The 20,571-nt window shown below is 38.7% G+C and overlaps 1 protein-coding gene across 5 annotated transcripts in view; it reads right to left on the bottom strand.

Annotated features, from left to right (window-relative positions):
• Positions 1-20,571, bottom strand: part of ARG1 (arginase 1) — a 138,257-nt gene that overhangs the window by 12,731 nt on the left and 104,955 nt on the right. The window lies entirely within an intron of this gene.

The following is a 20,571-nucleotide window of genomic DNA, read 5'->3' as shown; positions in this document are numbered from 1 at the left end:
CACACTAGGATTAATGGTTAATCCATTAGACACACCTCATACACCACTAAGGTATATCTGTAACTTCCTTTTTGGATTGTTATTTGAAGAAAAACTTGCCTGATTAATAACTCAGAGATGTTACTATACTCATTTTGAAATGTAGTATGGAGGAGAATAAGTTTAAGGAATCATAATGCCATATGTCACAGTCAAGATATTGAAGTGAAAATAGCCTATGTTGAGTTTTATTACGTGTCAGATGCTGTTCTGTTTCAGATTATCTCATTGAATCCTCATACCAATTTTATGACGTCTCATCATTCACGCCACTTGACCGATGAAGAAACTGAAGCTCAAACAGGTTACCAAGTGTCATGCACAAGACAATAGAAGAGCCATGGCTTGGTCTTAGGCATTCTGGATCCAGCTAAGCTCTGGACTTTTCCATGGAAAGAGTGTCAACTATGTGTGCCAGTTCAATCTGTGTGCACCTGGGAAGTGATTTGAACTGTAAAAGCACAGGTTTAGAAGAAAGACACCCTAAAAATTCTCTCAAATTTAAAAATTACAAGAACGCAATTTTTCATTGTACTATTTTTTATTGAGGTAACAGTAGTTTACAAAACTATGATTGATTGATTGATTGATTGACTACGATTTGGGGACATAGGACATGTATATTACCACACCACAACTGCCACCAACGTCCTGATAATCCTCCTCAATAATTCATTGTCATTTGAGAGGAAAATCCACTTAGTAGAAACTAATTTCATGTTACTATTATATATTGGGAGAGAACATTGGGGAGAATTTAAATTCCACAAGGACATACAATTTTGTCTGCTATATTGAGTGAGTGAGTGAGTGAGGAAAGGAAGTTCTCATGGGTCCATCTTAGATAATTTTCCAGTCTTCCTTTTTTTTTTGGGGGGGGGGGAATTTGTTTACATATCCTAGATATTCACTTATCTAGGTATTGTCTAAAAATTAACCTCTTGTGGTGTTGACATTGGAAATCAGTATTCCCAATCTCTCAGTAGTCAAATAACTTTGTATCACTCAAAATCCTTAATTTTGAAATAGATAATTGAGTAATTTCCCCTTATGCTTTGTGTTTTGGTAGTTTTGTGTAAGGACTTCCTACTCCAAAATCACAAATATAAATTTCTATAATTTTTTTCAATTTACTTTAGAGTTTATCCTTCACATTTATTTCTTTAATCCAATTGTGTGCATCTATATATATATATATATATATATTAAGTTTCCCATCTATATTTTTCTCTATAGAGACCCTAAGTTTCCTCAACAATTCATCAAGCTGTTCCTCCACATTGCCATTGAGTTGAGGGGCATCTTCATCTTGAACCATAAATTTTTATTGTTGGCATTTTTTTAAAAAGCTCTAGCATTCTGAAAGTTTCTCCTATATTAAACAAAGATTACAAAAGGTAAAGTACACCATCTCTCCATTGCCATGTCTTTCTTGGGTCCTCTATTGTTTCGTCTGATTATCCCCAAATACCTCACCAGTTTCATTTATTACATAATTGATCCCCTCTTTAGGTTACCAGTCAGGTTTCTGCAATACATCATCTGACTTCCCTTTTCTTTTTTTTTTTTAAGATTTATTTATTTATACAAGAACTGGGGTACAGGACAGAGGCGTGGGAGGATGAGAGAATTCACCAGAGACAGAGCGGGGAGCAGAACAGGCAGACGGACCAAAGACACTGCTGAGGGGAGCAGCAGGCCAGGCAGGAGAGGTCTGTCTTGCCATGTGGGAATCTCCCTGGCTGGCTGGGAATCTAACAGGCGCTGCAGAGGCTGCAGACAGCTTCACAGCGTGGCACTCAACCCGCTGCGCCACCGGGGAGGCCCCTCATCTGACTTTCCTATGTGGTTCCATCGAGAACCAAGATGTACATCCAGATGTCGGTGAGGTCCTCTGGGCCATCAAAGACAAATTTGGTAATGCTTGCCTATTCTAGGTCGTGGATAAAAGTGTTGGCCAGGGCAACATTTATAAAAGTGCCCCTTGGAATTCCACTATAACATCAACTGAAGCTGGCAGAGCTCCATTAATTAATGTTCAGTCTATAGGTAAGACTGTTCACTCAATTCCCAGTGCAACCACTCCATCTTGTCCATAGATGTCATAAAAAAAAGCTACAGGTATGTCAACAAATTCCTACCACATGTAATCTGCTGTGTTTTGTGATCAGTCTGACTTCCCTGTGAAAAGTGTTAAGTTGACCCCAACTGATTCTGCTCTTAGTAAAATCATGTTGATTTCTAGTGATCACTGTTTCTTTTTTGTTATAAACAAAAATCATGTTTTCCATCTCCAAAGTTCTCATCTCATGACTCCTAAAACAAGAATACAGAGGAAAACTGGCTGTGTCATTCTATCAGAGCTTCAGGTTTCTGTTCAATTTTTTCATTTACTTTAGAGAATCAATAGGTAGATAGATAAGTAGATAGAGGGTTTTTTTTATATTTTTAATTTTATATATTTTTTACATCATTTTTCATTTTTGCACAATGTATGCATTTTCACCTTGGTTATAGTCCCCATACAATTCCCACCCCCCTTGTTTTGATCCTGCTCCCTCCTCCCCCTCCCCTGTAGTGTGTCTCTGGTTTATAGTTGCTGGTTGATTCTGATTTTTACTTTATTATAATTGGTCTTTTTCCTGGTCCCTTATTTAGGTTTTCTAAATTCCTGCTATCAGTGAGATCATCCGGTATTTTTCTTTTTCTTTCTGGCTTATTTCACTGAGCATGATCCCTTCCAGCTCCATCCATGTTGCTGCAAATTGCAAAGAAACTTCTCCAAAGAGGAAATGCAAATGGCCAACAGGCATATGAAAAAATGTTCAACATCACTTATAATCAGGGAAATGCAAATCAAAATTACAATGAGATACCATCTTACACCAGTGAGAATGGCACATATTAAAAAAACTAGCAGGGTCTCCCTGATGGCACAGGCAGCTGAGCACCGCACTGTGATGCTGTCCACAGCCTCTGCAGCACGGGTTTGATCCTGGCCACTGGCAAGGGTCCCATATGGTGCGGTAGACCTCTCCTGTCTTGCCCGCTGCTCCCGTCAGTCTGCCTGTTCTGTTCCCAGCTCTGTCTCTGGTGAATCCTCTCACCCTCCCATGAATCTGGCCTGTACCCCAGTTCTTGTATAAATAAATCAATCTTTAAAAAAAAAATAAAATAAAGCCCTTCCAATGCAAAACACACTCTCTCTCTCTCCCCCCACCTCTGGCATTTCCTTCAAAACAAATTGATTTTGATGCAAGGTCACTAGAATGAGATTTGGTTCATAGGTTCCTGTGTAGTTCCCAGGGCCACCATAACAAAATCACACAAACTGAATAACTTCAAACAACAAAAGTCTATTGTCTCTCAATCCTGGAAACTAGATGTCTGAAATCAAGGTGTCCTTTTGAACCTGTAAAAGATTCATCCCTAGTCTCTTCATAGCTTTGTGTTGCTTTTCCAGAAATACTTGTTGTTCTTTTTTTTTTTTTTTTTTTATAGAGGCATGTTTATTTATTTATTTGTTTGTTTGTTTGTTTTTTGTTTATACATGCACTGGGTACAGTCAGAAGCGCGGGAGGGTGAGAGAATTCACCAGAGCCAGAGCAGGGAGCAGAGCAGGCAGAAGGACCGAAGTACACTGCTGAGGGGAGCAGCGGGCGGCAGGAGAGGTCTGCGCGCCATGTGGGACCCTCCTCCTGTGGCTGGGGAGCAGCCGGGGATCGAACCGGCGCCGCAGCGGTCGCCGGCAGCCTCGCAACCCAGCGCTCAACCGCTGCGCCACCGGGGAGGCCCTACTTGTTGTTCTTTGACTTGTACATGCATCACTCTAATCTCCCATCTTCGCACAGCATTCTTGGTGCCTTGGCGTCATCACATGGCTCTCATCTTTTTAGGGCACAGATTATGTTAGATTAAGGGTCCACCCTACTCTAGACTGACCTCATCTCAATATTCTGAGACACTGGTGATTAGGACATCAGCAGTTTTTGTGAGAAATACAGTTTAACTCCTGAATGCTCTCAATGAAGGTTTTTGCAGAAATAAAGAATGAATACATAATTTGCAAGATGAGGGAGAAGACCAAAAACAGTCACGTTCTTAATCTCTACTTTCTTTTTCTAAGGGTCTAAACTATGACCAGGTTTTACATTGGCTTCTCATCAGCCAGTTAACAAAAACAACTCATTTCAGATGTACCCCGGCATTCTTAGCACTTTTATAGAAGACTGGAAAAAAACAGAATCCAAAGGCCTAATTCTCTATTGGAGTGATTCAGTGAACCATTTCGTTTGGTGTATTGCTCAGACTTTTTAAATCCAATAAATATAGTAAGGATGGTTGTGTTCTGGAATGCTTTGAGTTTGGGGAAAGTTTCAAATGGGATGTTCCTTTGGTAAATTATTAGTTTTGTCTCTGGGCAGTGTCTGTATCGAGCCTTTGGTGTCATGCTAAAAACCGAAAGAAAGAATATAGTCACAAAGACAGCTTACACTGAGTATGTGGCTCATGGCTGTCTTACATCACTTCATCACTATATGTGTATAGTCTCTTCCTCGTCTCTCCCTCTTTCTTTGCTTCCTTCTCTCTTTGCTCAGCCAGACTTGAGAGAGAATTCCCAATAGGATGGAGGCTATAGGAAACACATATCAAACACCCATGTCATTGATATTTCTATGAGCTGGGGAGCTCCAGACAGCACTACACTAAGTGTAGTTAACTTCTGGAGTTAACTCAGAAGGGGAACTCCTCCACTTTAGTGACCTGAGGTCTGCGGAGAAATCACCCAGTGCTACAGCTTTGGTGACAAGGAACAATATTAATGTGTTATTTTGGACACCATAGCTAGACTTCCAGAGAGATATGAAATAAGGGAAAGAAGAAAATATAAATCACAGAAAATTAAGGTTGCTAGATTCAAGAACACATGGGTAACTTCTGTACACCTAGAAGTAGTGTGAGGACTACTGTCCTTCAGCAATATGAAGACTGGAGTCGGAAAACTACTATGTATCCATTATTAGGGTCTAGATTTACTGCAAGGTAAGTGTGACCCAGAACATAGGATGACAGGGATATGAAATAAAAGTGGTTCCTGAGGTAGAGTGACTCATCTAAATGACAGCTAATTGTGTCTAGAACAGGAAATGGAATCCACATTTTTGAAATCTAGCTAATGCTATTTCCACTCCCTCATGCCACCGCTCCTTATCTGCACAACTTCTTCATTCTTATAGATGAGGCAGTCAACCTTTAGCTTTTAAGAGATTAAAGGGATTTTCAGAATCTTTCAGAAATTCAACCTGATGGGTAACAAGCCATACATGCTGAAACATTGTCAAGGATCTGCAGAGAATTCATCATGACCTCTATCCAAACACAGACAGTAACAGCAATTTTGTATTTTATGTTCTAGTGCTTTCTTTTTTTGATGTGTTCTGTTAAATGGTGGATGCCTTCAAAATTAACTTCCCTGGAAAATTACAATGAAATTAGAAGCAAAATTTTACTTTAAGTGTGTCTCTATGTAAACGGGAATTGGCTATCAATTTCTTATAATTGTTAAAGGAAACCAGAAATGTTAATTTAAGAGATGGCAGGTTGTAGGTTTGTTTGTTTGTTTGTTTTTCAATAAAGTATCTGGGTTCATACTTCCAGAACTAGCTTATCTGAGTTTCTACTGGGGCATTCTGCAGGATAGTAGAGTTTTATCTAGTTGTTTTTTAAATTTTCTTCTTTAACCTTGGCTTTTTATAATTACAGTAAGTTGTGTCTAGCTTTGGATTTCTATGTATTTTTCTTAGATTTGTTTGGCTTCTTGAATCTGTGGATAAATATTGTTTACCATGTGTTTTAATTCTTCACCATCTTTGTATTTAATATGTCTCATGTTTTCTCTCTTCTCCATCTGGGCTTAAAGTTAACAGTATGTCAGGCCTTCTAACTCAATCCTCTTCTCTTTTGCTCTTTCTTTCTGTGTTGCATTCTGGAGAATATCTTTTTTTTTCCTTTTCATTTTCGTTTTATTGAAGTGAATTGGTCTACATCACAAGAGGTGCAGTCACACCTCTTCAGATGTATGTCACTACACAGCACATACCATCAGGCACCGATAGTCCTTCACTATATACCAGAGGACCCCTCCACGCCCTGCTCTCCTCTCCACACCATTCACCCCCAGACTCAGTTCGACAGGCAGGTTCAAGGGTTTGTCATTTATTTGGTTTTATCTGACCCTTTATTTTGTTTCTCTATATTCCACGTAGAAGTGAAACCACTGGATATTTATCTTTAAGAATTCATTCTCCCTCTTTTTTTCCTTATTTGTAGCTCCTTTTTCTAATGGGGAAAAACCTCTCACTATTCATTTATTTATTTATTCATTTACCATGTATATTTTATTCATTTACGATGTATAGTTCTTCTCTATATTTCTCATCAAGTTCTTTGTCTAACTTTTCCCCCTTTAATGATTTTTAAATGCTCCTTTTACAATAGGGTTATTAAATTTTTTCTTTCCTTTTTGTTTTGCTTTATATTAAGACTTTTTTTTTAAATAGTTAAAACATTGCTCTTATTTTTGAGTAATTAAATTCACCAACTGGTATTTACATCCTTATCAGTAAGTATAAACTTGGGAAAAGGGAGGAGCCATGACCAGTTTTACCTTAATGTCACCTGCAGATGAATAGCAGAACTAAGCAGGGTTCACTTTCCATCCAGATCCAACCCATCCCTATGGTTTAGGACAAGCAACTGTGATATAAATGGAAAAATCCACATGCAGTAATGGCTCATCAATCCACACGAACTCAGAGGAAAGTTCGTGACTTTCCCTTTCCAACCTGAGTGAAAAGTCTGGATTATGAAATCATTTCAGAAAATGTTACTTTGTTACCTTCAAATAAAATAGAGACTAAAAGTGCTGATATTTTTTGAGGTAATAGATTATTGATGCAACAAATATAAGCAAATACACCCAGATGACACTGATAAAGTACAGAGTATTTTAAATTATCTTTTCTAGGTTTAATGTTCTCATAAACACTATGCTATTTATGGTATTGATGCATTTAGCCAGCTCCCTTTCTATTAATTGTTCAACTATAAACAGGTCCAAAAAATTGGTAAAACATTAAGCAGGACATAAGTGCTTCTATATATGTACTTATTAGATGCAGCACTGACTGATGATCTGTATAATAAACCGTGCTAGTTGTACTTTTCAAAGTAGTTTACTGAGTATCATTTTTTGCTTTGAATTTGAATAGGTTGTCAAAATATTTTGATGAACATAAACATTCATCATAATTATATAAACATTCATCATAATTATCACATGGTCTTTATATATGTCAGTTAGGGGTTTGGTGTCTTAATGTTCTTTGCACTTGTTGCAGAAAGAGGGATGTAAAAGAAAGTGTTAAAATAAGGCCGGGACACACTCCTACCTACTTCATTTGATGTTAACAATTAAAAGATGATTGTGAAAGATATAAATAAGCATTGAGCAATTTGTGCTCTAAGTAACTGGTTCCAGCAGCCCTGTGCATTTGCAAGCCTGTAGTGGCCAATGTTCTACCAGGGAGGTCAGATGACCGGGCGATACCAAAAATATTCCATGCTATGTCTGGCTGCTTTTGGAAAATTCTTGAAAAACTCATTCTTGAGTAGCAGGTAATATCTGAATTTATCCTGATTATCTGCTATGACCTAAGCCCAGGCAATAAATTTAATCTCATGTGGAAACTGGAATACAGCTCTTAGCCCTGGGGCAATTAAAAAAAATCTTCTTTGACATTTAATCAGTTGTTAAGTATTTATTAATGAAAGTTATATGACAGGATGACATAGGACTTGATTAAGAAGAGGAAGAGAAGCTCTCTATGGTGTCCGACTGCTAGAGAAATCTTCCCAGTCAACCAGGACACATTCAGTCCCTCTGCTCTCAACCTGCAGAGCAGTTATCCTCAGACTCTGCAGCGTCTGATGGTACAGTGTTCTAGAGGCTACGTTCTCATGCCCTCTGTGCTAAGTGACCATATTTTCATTTCTTTTGTTTGATCGATATGTAATAAATACTTGTCAAACTGAATAGATAAAGAATTTTAGAGAGAAATTATTAGGGTTATAATCAGAACCTTTAGTCCAAGCAAAGTTCTAATGGTCACTTATAAAACTTTAACAGATGTGATAATAAACTGAGGCATTTCTTTGGTATTATAAAATGTGCAGTGTTCTTTCAAGTGATTTATGCCATTCGATCTTGGACCTTTGATCATATATTCCCACTTTTCCAAATGGAAATAATTCAGAAGACTGGGTAACTTGCCCAAGGCCTCATTGTAACTGATGAAGCTAACTCTCAGCAGATATTCTTAGTCTAAATGTTACTATTTCATGGGATAATTTCAAAATGTTTTATCCCATTAGTTATAGGTTTACACTATGAAACCTCAAATGTTACAAGTTACATTTTTAAAAGTACATTTTCAAGCAATTTGGTCCAAAAGTAATCCCAAAATTGTTTGAATAATATTTTGTATGGAGGTACTTTTGTCAGCCAACATAGAATGGTTTGATCATGATAGAATGGTTTAGCCCTTGATTTTATTGAAAAGTATCAATACCACCTACTTGATGATCTTGAATTATTTGCTGAGAAACTCCTTAAATCAATGACATGTGATGCCTACATCTGTTGATAGACGAAGGATCTAAGTGGAACATCCATCCTCATTTTTTAAATGTACATTTTTATTCAGGGTTTGAACCAAAATTTAAGAAAGTGACATACATGGACACTGTTTTGATTAATTGCAGACTGATATTCCAGTAAGTTGGTCTATTTAGAAAGACACAAAGAGAAACTGTCTTATGAAACATACATCTGTGCCTGCACTGAAGATATTATTGAAGTCATTATGTGCATGTCTTTAAGTGCTCCTTACATGCAATCTCTGCGAAATTTCTTTCAGAAATGAATGCAATAAAATCATTGTTTGCCCCTAGAAACTCTAAGTTTTCTTTTTTTTTTTTTTTTTTAAAGATTTACTTATTATGCATACAAGAGCTGGGCTGTAAGCCAGAGGTGCCGGGGTGTGGGGGTGGGGGGCAGTGAGAGGATTCATCAGAGACAAAACAGGGAACAGAACAGGCAGACTGACTGAAATACACTGCTGAGGGGAGCAGCAGGCAAGACAGCAGAGGTCTGCTGTGCCATGTGGGTTATCTCTCTGGCTGGAAATTGAACTGGTGCTGCAGTGGCTGCCTATAGCTTCATAGTGCTGAGACTTAACCCCTTGAGCCACCAGGGAGGCCCTAAGTTTTCTTCTTTTGCACAATAAATACTATGAAACTGAGTTTTGCTTTGGCCTATGATTTCTAGGAAACTCAAAGTCAAGTGTGTGTATGTGTGTGTACTTTATTTTCATTGTATCTAATCCTGACATTTATTTTTGCCTATAAGATTCTATGTTCACCTAAAACATAAAAGTACCATCAAATTCTTCATAATTGCAAAGCATGAGGAAAGAATAAATAAGCAATTACATACTACATTTTAAATGTTTTGATATATTTCTTTTCATTGAAAGAAAAAGAGGCAGATTTATTTGTATTTATTAAAGAAAGAGATCCTAAATTGTTTTTGAGTCAGTGGCAAATTGAGACTGGGAAACAGCCACAAAGCCTTAAGAATATGAAAACATATTATGATGTAAAAAATTTAAAAAAATAATTATTAAAAAAATATGAAAACATGAATTTTGTTTAGAAGAAGTGATTTCTCAGTTGGGTGAATCTGCTTTTTTCTTAGATTGAGGGACATCATTGCTTTCTGTTTCCACTGAGTTCTAGCTTCCTAGCATAGTCCCTCCAGAATTTCAAAATTCTTTCCAAGGCATTTACTATATAATTTCCATGGACTTGGTTGCCAAATTCTATGAGAAGTGGACACCCAGGGAATTTATGTTATTAGAGGCACTTCTACTGTTTTTAAAAATTTCAGACTATTTTATGCAAGTTCAAGGTCTGATGCCTTTTCTATATTGACAGAAAGAAGCCACACCTTCATTAAGGCACATGTAGTTTTAGTATTAGTTTAACTTACATTGTTGTTTTAAGCATATTAAAGCTAATCTTCCCAATGAAGGCTTAGAGAAAATTATGATTCAAATATTTATAGTATAAATGCTTATAAACACACTCACTAGTTGATTTTAAAAAAGAATCCAAGATTGCAGAAGTTAAAAAATGGGCAAATGGTGACATATGCACCAATTATAATCTGAGGAATATTTTCCTACCTATTTATCATTCAACAAATATTTATTAAAAACATACCTTGTACCAGACACCCTCTACTCTATTTTAAGCATGAAAACAGTGTCAACATCCCAAGGAAGATGTTAGTAACCTGTGGTTTTCTGTAAAAGAGATAAAGTTTCATGGAAGCTTAATACCCAAACAAGAATATTTATTTTATTATTTATTAAAGATTTATTTATTTATTTATACAAGCACTGGGTGGAGTCAGAAGCATGGGAGGGTGAGAGAATTCACCAGAGCCAGAGCAAGGATAAGTACAAGCAGACTGACGAAATACACTGCTGAGGGGAGCAGCGGGCGTGGCAGGAGAGTTCTGCGCTCCATGTGGGACTCTCTGGGACCCTTGCCCGGTGGCTGGGGATCGAGCCGTCACTGCAGAGGCTGAGAGCAGCTTCGCAGCCCAGCGCTCAACCACTGTGCCACCAGGGGAGGCCCCCAAACAAGAATATTTCTAATGAGACTGATCAGGGACATTTACAGTTTCAATTAGGAAACCTTTTAATTGTTCATTATATGATTTCCCAGATTACGCATTATTTTTATTTTTCAGCTGATAGACTGTGTAGTATTTTTCTTGTTAAAAAGTGAGCCTGTGGGGCCTCCCTGGTGGCACAGCGGGTTGAGTGCAGCGCTATGAAGCTGTCTGCAGCCTCTGCAGTACGGATTCGATTCCTTGCTTGCCAGGGAGAAACCCACATGGCATGGCAGACCTCTCCTGCCTTGCCACTGCTACCCTCAGCAGTGTTTTCAGTCTGTCTGCCTGTACTGCTCCCCACTCCCTCTGGTGAATCCTCTCACCCTCCCACGCTTCTGGCCTGTACCCCGGTTCTTGTATAAATAAAAATAAATCTAAAAAAAAAAAGAAAGTTTAAAAGATCTATTTGAAAAAAAAAAAAAAAAAAAGGCATATGGGACCTCCCTGGTGGCGCAAGGGGTTAAGACGCAACCTATGAAGCAATAGGCAGCCTCTGCAGCACGAGTTTGATTCCCTGGCCGGCCAGGGAGCAACCCACATGGCACAGCAGACATCTCCTAATTCGCCCGCTACTCCCCCAGCAGTGTACTTCGGTCAGTCTGCCTGTTCTGTTCCCTACTCAGTCTCTGGTGAATCCTCTCACCCCCCACACCTCTGTCCTGTACCCCAGCTCTTGTATGCATAAATAAATAAATCTTTTAAAAATATAAAATTTAAAAAAATTGAGCATGTGCCCATTGTAAAAATTTGGCATGTTGAAAAAATAAAGAAGAAAATTAATATTACCTGCAACTCTACCTCTCATTTATAAATATTACTAATATTCTGCTATGATACTTTCTAATATTTTATGTATTTGAATATTTTGTTCATTGGGAGCAATTTTATATCTTGAATTTTAATCTTAGAATTAGTTTCTGAACACTTTTCATTAGTAAGCATTCTTTGAGAAATACTTCTAAAGGGATATCAACATTCTACCAAGTGAATATACCTTATTTTTTTAATTTTAATTAAAAAAAATTTTAAGGAAGTACCTTTACCGTATCTAATTTGAATGATGAATATTTAGATGGTTTCATTTTTCATTACTGTGTTAGACTTTAATAGATTACAACATTTGATTTCCCATAAGCAATATGAAGTGAATGATAATGGCTTTTGATAGAACAATTGCTGAATTTAAGCATCTCTTTTTACCTGTATCAAGAACTTTGACTCTTGACCAGATAAATATTTTATGGATTAAAACTCTAATCTTCTGAAAAGGGAAGTGGACATAATAAATCAAAGTTCATATGTGGAAGGACAAAGCACTATTCCTAACAAGCAAAACATCATCTCTTTTCTAAATATTTGACATTTACAGGCCAGCACCACAGAGGACCATTTGGCGTTCATGACTGTGATGGGAAAACAAGCAACACGAACGAGAATAATTTTTATTATTTTGACTGAAACTTTCTCTTCACCCTAAGATCGTCACCTTTTACTTTTCTATCTTTTCTCATAACAAAATGCATCTCTATTACCCAACATGATAAAGATGAAGGTTAAAAACTATTCATAAATCAAATTTACATAAATCAAATTTGCAAATGGAGGTGAAATTGGCTTCTGGAAAGAAAGCAGAACTCTATAATTGTATATCTACCACACATGAACTTGATCAAGTAATTAACCTGTGTGGCTAAATGTCTTCACTGGCGCCTGGTAAAGCCGGCAAATGGATACATGTGGAAATTCATTTAAAAAATGACTTCGCATCTACTGCTTATGCTTAGGGAACACTGTATAATTATTTTATTATAAATCATTGTTATAATGATTTAAGCAATTTTTATTGGAGTAAAATTGAATTATGACTTTATTTAAGTTTCAGGCTTGCATCACTATAAATCAACATCTCTATGTATCACATGATCTTCACCATCATGATGTTATTACAGAGTGAGTAGGTACCAAAATCCTGCTTTACCTAAAACTCTCTTTTCCCACAAGTTGTTGTCAAATCAGGATCATATAACTGAGCCAAATGATGATTTGGTAAATCTTTTTGTTTATTCTAATTAATATAAAGTTATATTAAATTCTTCAGGCCTTATGTGGATAATTTCTGCTTAAATAATGCGGTTTGCTTTTTCTTCAACTTACCTAAGAAGGCAGATAATTCTCATATATTTTACTCTCATATAATGCAGTATTAGATGATCAAGTGATGAGTTAATCTATCCTATAGACTCTCATTCAACTGCCAAGAGAAATCCAATATTGAATGGGAATATTTTACCAACTTAAAACAAAGGCAGCTCTCAAAGGGGCTACTATGGGAAGAAGAAAAATATTATGTAGCTATTTTCTCAATATTTTAAATGTCAGGGCAGAGAAGTTTGGAAGTCTGTCATGAGTTTTTCCCCACAGGAATTTATGAAGCATGATATAAATATCAAAATTCTACATGTCATGACTGTATGGAAGATAGTGCAAAATGGTGTAAAATCATAGATTCGAGCATCAAAAAGGTCTAGGTTTGCTCCTGAGTAATTTAACCTTGACAACATTGACTAAATGGGGATTATAATAACTAAATGAGTCTTAGGATGAATATATTAACATTGTAATGTTTCCAATACAGTGCCCACCTATCGAAAATGCTAAGTAAAATAAGGCTATTATTATTTTTAAGTCATATATTAAAATGATTTTATTATACTTCTTTACTTAATAAAAATCACTCTATTGGGCAAGGCAGTGTCTTTTATCTGACATTAGTGACCCCATGCAGATAATGCAGAGGGCAGTGACTTGCAAAAATTGCTTCTCATGTTAATTGAAAGCCTAGAAACTCTTCAAAGCAAAGATTTCTCCATTAGTTGTGAAATAGATGTCTTAACAGAAACTGTTAGCAGAAAGGCTGATCATTTACAAAAATTGATCTATTTGTTTCTAAGGGCAGCAATTGGAAGTTAAAAGCCTCCACCCCAAGAGTAGATAGCTTATCCTCTGGTTTCTTGCAGACCACTCAGAGATTGTATCTTATCTTTGCCATTAAAACGACTCTCAAAGAAATGAATGTTTATTAATTAATTAAAAAACAGGATTGGAGACTCTTTCGGGCTTCTGTTCTTGAAGTAAGTTGGTTGGGGGCTGTGGGCATTGAAACATAACCTTGAAAGTGTCCTTGTGTTTGAAGCTGAGCTACCTTGTCACCCAAACACCTTTAAAAGGTTTAGTCTGGTACCACCTTGCATGTGGGGAGCCAAAGATGCAAAGGTATGGACAACAGATTTTCTCCCTTGGGCGCTATATATGTTTATCAAGAAACAGAATACACATTTCCAGTGTTTAAAACAAGTCATAACTATGCCTGCACAAGAGAATTTCCTGGAGAGATTTTAAAAAACAGCAATGATTGCTTCCCTTGGCCCCGCTAACCCCCCAAAATCAGAATCTTTAAGAGCAAGACATATGCAAGCATGGCATATTTTGGCATGGGCCAATGGACCTCAAACTTTGGCATGTATCAGAAGCTAAGTGGAGAACTTGGAAAAACACACATGGCTACCCCACATCTAACGTAGAGCTTTTGCATACACAGGTACTCAAAAATATTTACTAAATAAATAGCCCACAATTCTCAATGAAAGGGGACGGACTTCTAAAATAGGGTTGATTAATTGGTGCCCATGATGGACTTGGTGGTCCTTGAGATCCTGAAATTGCCGGCAATATTTCACAGACATGCATGTATCTGTGAATTAAAAAAAAAAAAGTCTTTTGTTTTTTTTTTTTTTAAATTTCAGTATTGACAAGCACTGCATCTTGTTAAAAATAATAAATCAGCCACTAAAGACACTACACTCTTAACTGAGAGCCTTTTGCCCATCATCTGAGGAATGCATCCATGCCTGGCTTACTTTGAATGGAATTGATTGAAGATTGAAAAAAAAAGGTTAAGACGGTTGTTAACTCCAGGTGAGGGACCTTATGGAACTTGTCTGGTCTCGTCCTCCCAGGGTTTGCCCAGGAAAGCATACAATGATCATTTGAGGAATATATTGTTAATATACACTACTCAACTCTGAAAAAGAACACAAAAAATATTAATAAAATATAATTGTATAGTGCTCTGCATTTGTGAGTTAGAAAACTTTCTAAAATTATTCTTCAAAATAGGCAATTCTTGCTTTTTAAGACTCTAACATTCACATTCCCCAAGAGAAAATCTTGCTCAATACATTTCCTTTATGACAGTAAAAATGATAGCAAGGGCCTCCCCGGTGGCGCAGCGGTTGAGCGCCGGGTTGCGAAGCTGCCCGCAGCCTCTGCAGCGCCAGTTCAATCCCCGGCTTCTCCCCTGCCACCGGAGGAGGGTCCCGCATGGCGCGCAGACCTCTCCTGCCGCCCGCTGCTCCCCTCAGCAGTGTACTTCGGCCCCTTCTGCCTGCTCTGCTCCCCGCTCTGGCTCTGGTGAATTCTCTCACCCTCTTGCGCTTCTGACTGTACCCAGTGCTTGTATAAATAAATAAATAAATCTTTAAAAAAAAAAAAGATAGCAATTCAATTATCATTTTTTAAAATTAAGTCTTTCTTTAACTTTTGACTTTTATAAACTAACACATTATATTATTACTTTGGATACATACATTAACATTATATTGTTAGGTTTTATGAGGTAGAATAGTAGATATTATAACTATGATTGTGATTCTCAAGAGAAGAACCCCAGTCAGTGGCCATCACCCTCAATGCAGTCATTTGTTCTATGCCAGATACTTTTCAAATTCCCATATAACTTAGAGAAATTATCTCCTGTGCATTCTGGTCCATAGAGGGTCCAGTGGAGTTTCTATTGATTAGTTTTTGTACAAAGGCACCCAATTCCAAGATGCCAAGAAATAGATTAGTGACTTGCACCTCAGCACTCTCACTCTCTCTTAACGGATGTATAGGAGGAAATTGTCGTTCAATTTTATTTATTTATTTTTTTTAAGATTTATTTATTTATTTATACAAGCACTGGGTAGAGTCAGAAGTGCGGGAGGGTGAGAGAATTCACCAGAGCCGGAGTGGGAAGCAGAGCAGGCAGACTGACGAAGACACTCATGAGAGGAGCAGAGGGCATGGCAGGAGAGGTCTGGGCGCCATGTGGGACCCTCGCCGGTGACCGGGGATCGAACCAGTGCTGCAGAGGCTGCGGGCAGCTTTGCAGCCCAGTGCTCAACCACTGCACCACTGGGGAGGCCCTGTCTTTCCATTTTAAATTCATGCATGCTTTTCCATGAGATCATTCTCTATATAAAGTTCCATGTTTTCAAAAGTTTATAATATGTCATAAATATTTTTTCTATATTAGTAAAGATCTGTCTTTTCCTTTTAAAAGACTGCAAAATATTTCACTGTGGATACATGATAGTTATTTGATCCAGGTCCTACTGACTGACCACCATTTAGACTGTTTCCAATTTTCCAATGTGATAAACATAGCAATAAACCTTCATGAACATATGTATTTACATCCTCGTCTTTCAAGGTCTCCCCAGTTTACCTATAATTTTAACTTTCCTCCTTTCAACCCCAGAGTCAAAAGTTCTGAATATTATCCATGTCTGTCTTCTAGTAGCCACAGAAGCCTTGGGAAATTACTCAAGGTCTCCTTATGTTTGAAATGGAAATACCAATCAATGCTCTGCCAATTGACACAAAAGATATGAACATGCTTTGAAAACTGACTATTCCAGCCAAGCTATGGAAACAACCTAAATGCTCAAAAACAGATGAGTGGATTAAGAAAATGTGGTATATATCCACATTGAAATACTACTCATTGATCAAAAGGTTAAATTTGTGCCATTTGTGGCAACATGGATGAAGCTGGATGGGATTATGCCAAGCAAAACCAGCCAGAAGGAGAAAGATAAATACCTAATAGTGTCATATATATGTCATATATGACATATATATATATATGGTGTCATGTATATGACACCATTCAGTATTTATCTATCTATATATATGACATATATATGACACCATTCAGTATTTATCTTTCTCCATATATATGTCATATCTTCCATATATATGCCATATAAATATATATATATATATGCAATATATACATGGAATACAGAGAAACCAAATAAAGGCTTAGATAAACTTTAAAACCAACCTTGGAAGTTAACCATGGGAATGAGATATGGGGGGGGAGGGGTGTGACTAGGGCAGGGAGAGAGCATGATGGACTATCATGGAAGACTATAGGTGCTTTGGTGGTGGGTGGGCTACAATGACTACCCTGATCCTATACTTCCAAACTACTAACAACAATGTAAGCCAATGGTGCTTCAATAAAATTTTTACTAAATAAAGAAAATTGGCTATTCCATCACTGCTTTATAGTCTCTTTCTAATACATTGTCTGCATAGTTTTTGTTCATTATGCACATCCTTGGCCCCTGCACTCAGTAAATGCTTATTGAAGGTGCAATAATGCCCTCTCTCAGCATTTCCCACATTGTGGTACTTACACCACCTGCCTATGAGTCACAGGTGCACTAATAAAAAGGCAGATACCTGTGACCCCACCCACTTACCTAGGGAAAAAGACTCTGTATTGAAGGGGGAGGGGGGGAGTGGAAAGGACCTGGATTCTGAGTTTCTTAATCTTCCCAAGTGATTTTGATGCAGGGGAAAATTAAAGAGCCACTGGACTAAGCTGACGTTCGCATTGGTAGCCTTCTTTTAAAGATTCCTAGTAGAAAAAGATAGCGCTGCTTTCTTGAGTGGAGGAGGAGCAAGTTTAATACAGGAAAATATCCTCACACCTTTTACTGAGAGAATCCCACCATGGAGGCCATGGAGCGCCACCTCAGAATGAGCACACTAGCAGACAATAAATTTCTTGCAAATCAATTTCCCAAGAAGGACTTCAGCTCTTTTATTGTGTTATATGGTTGTGTGGATGCTTTGAGTTGGCTAAAATATCACCTAGCATGACTGCTACAGTCACAATAGATGTAGTCTGTGCTGAATGTCCCCATGGAAATAGGAAACTAGGCCGGTTCTTTTTTGGTAACAAAAACCATGAATAATGCACAGAGAATATGATTTCTTTTCATATTGTTCTTGCTGTGCTAATTTTTATGACCATTTTAGAAAGTGAAAATTCAGGGAAAATTGGAAGGAACACACCCTGAAAATATCAAGCATAACGTAAGCAACCATTTTGACCCTGTTTTCTCCTATGGTGTGATGTGTAGTTGTATCAGGGCTTGGTGAATAAGACAATTTTCCTGAAGACCAGGTAATAAGAATAGCTCACATTGGGAGAGTTTGCTTCGTGTCCAAAGCTGTGTTGTGTGCTGCATATGTCATCTTATTAAACCTCATTAATTTGCCATCAATACAGGGCTTTTTGATAAAATTAAATGTGGAATAAAGTTCAGAAAACAAGGACAAGCCCCCCAGATACATGAAGCTAACAGACAAAGCTAGAAATCGTGGTTTGCCCTAAAGGTTATTAGCTGTGGCTTCTGTGACGACATTTGCCAGACAATTTTATTGGACAAAGTTCAGGTTTGATAGGCCACCAGGAGAAACCTCTCAGAGAAATGCCAGGTAGTCCTCTTGGGAAAGAAAAACAAATATGTTTGGAACATCTAGTGCTGTTTGATATTTTCACCTGTGATGCTGAGGGCAGCACTCAAGCATTCCCATCAGAATTGGAGAATAGATGTCAGTTAACATTTAAAAATCCTCCCCTATTTGCATAGCACATAAGAGATCTTGTACAATGTGGGATCCCTGTGTCAGAGGAGCTGACGGTCTTTCAGCAAAGAAGGCAGATAAATCCCCACATTTTAATTTATAGACATGTTTGTTAATCATAAAAAGCTGCCAGAGCTCTACAAATCAGTGGGCAGGAATCAAGAAATGAAAACAAAGGAAATGAGACTCATGGAGCCTGTAAGTCTATTTGGGGGGATGGGTCCCCTGTTTCAGGGGGGCAGTTAGGCATAAAGGAAGGAGCCATAGGAAGCATCCAAGACCACTTTTGCTAGGGAAAAACACAAAAGATTAAGTCCCTGGTTACCAGGCTGTCACATTATGCTTTGTCCAGACAAGTCTCTGGGGATGTGGGGGTGTCTGCATATCAAGTCTTCTCTTTGTACTACGTAGGACCCCTCTTCCTACTCCCTCTTTGGGAATCTATGCAGTTCAATGTCAGCAGTTTCAACAATGAGTCACCAGTGAGATGTGGGGTTCACGAAGCCGGAATCCTTTGTTCAACTCATTCCCAAATCGGCCCCTGGAGGGTTCTGAACATGCCTAGGGCACTGCAGTGCACTCAAGTTTTCTCTGGATCCCACTTTTCAGCATCCTGCAGCAACTGGGCAAATGCTCGCACCTATTCAAGATAATGGTGATAGTGACAGGGCATCATTATTACCAAGCTCCCCAGTTCCAAGCAATGGACTTGATTCAGGGATCCTGGTATAGGGGGGAGAGAAGGGCCCCTGAACCCACTGGGGGATCCACTTGTGTATTTATCTACCTCCTCAGAAAGATTGTCAGCTCCTCTGACACAAGGACCCCACCTTTTACAAGATGCCTTAAGTACTATGCAAACAGGGGAGGATTTTTAAATGTTAACGCCCACTATTCTGGGCATTTACTGGAGGGGCAAAGATCTCTCATGTGGTCACTTCTCTGCAGGTACTTGCTGCTGGTGTTAACTTTAATCCCTTGTTGACTGCTTCTGCTGGGTTCCTCTGTTCTAGATCAGGTAGATCCAGAGCTCCCTGCCTCCTGCAGGGCCCACTGCTTCCCCAGGCCCACTGCCCCCCTTAACCATAGCTCCCTTCAGAGGGAGAAAATCCAACCTTCCCCATTCTTCTCAGCTCCGTTTTGGCATAAACATTAATGTGTGAGTTCTATTGGCTTTGTTCTTGATATTTAAAAATAAGGGTGGGCCTCCCTGGTGGCGCAGGCGGTTGAGTGCCGCACCATGAAGCTGTCCGCAGCCTCTGCAGTGTGGGTTCGATCCCGACCGGCCGGCAAGTTTCCCACATGGTGCAGCAGACCTCTCCTGTCTCACCCGCTGCTCCCCTCAGCAGTGTATTTCAGTCAGTCTACCTGTTCTGTTCCCTGCTCTGTCTTTGGTGAATCCTCTCATCCTCCTGTGCATCTGGCCTGCACCCCTTCTTGTATAAATAGATAAACCTTTAAAAAATAAAATAAAATAAAAATAAGGGTTTTGGACTTCTAAACACCTGTGTGGGGTAAAGAAAATGTCAGGCTTTTCTGCCCTTCCGCCAACAGGATAGATGATGGATCCTTGTCCTGAATGCATGCCTGATGGCGGGCACCTGGAATAGGGTGTGGGCATAGGTAGATGGGATTCAGCTGAGTTAAGACTGTGCTTTTAAGGGCAGCGTCACGGGGACACCAGCAGCAGCAGCCGAAGCCGAAGCCGAAGCCGAAAGAGAAGCCGGGAAGCAGCAGAACGAACGCTAGAGAGCCCAGATAGAGTGAAGACTTGCTGGGGGCTGGGAGGCTGGAAGGCCTCGCAGCACCCCTGCCTGCCATGTACCGGGTAATCTAAATAAAAAGACCTGCAAAAAGCCACTGAGGACTCTGACTCCTCCTTTACCCAGTCTGCATGGGATCAGAAAACCTGCACTGTGGCCAGTCCTGGCCTCTACAATTGGCGTAAGTCGGCAAGATCC

This window comes from Talpa occidentalis, unplaced genomic scaffold (genome assembly GCF_014898055.3).
Source record: "Talpa occidentalis isolate TD23 unplaced genomic scaffold, MPIMG_talOcc4v2.1 talOcc4.2, whole genome shotgun sequence".
Classification (NCBI taxonomy): Eukaryota; Metazoa; Chordata; class Mammalia; order Eulipotyphla; family Talpidae; genus Talpa; species Talpa occidentalis.
The sequence above is the reverse complement of the archived record's forward strand: the minus strand, read 5'-3'. Positions and strand labels throughout refer to the sequence as shown.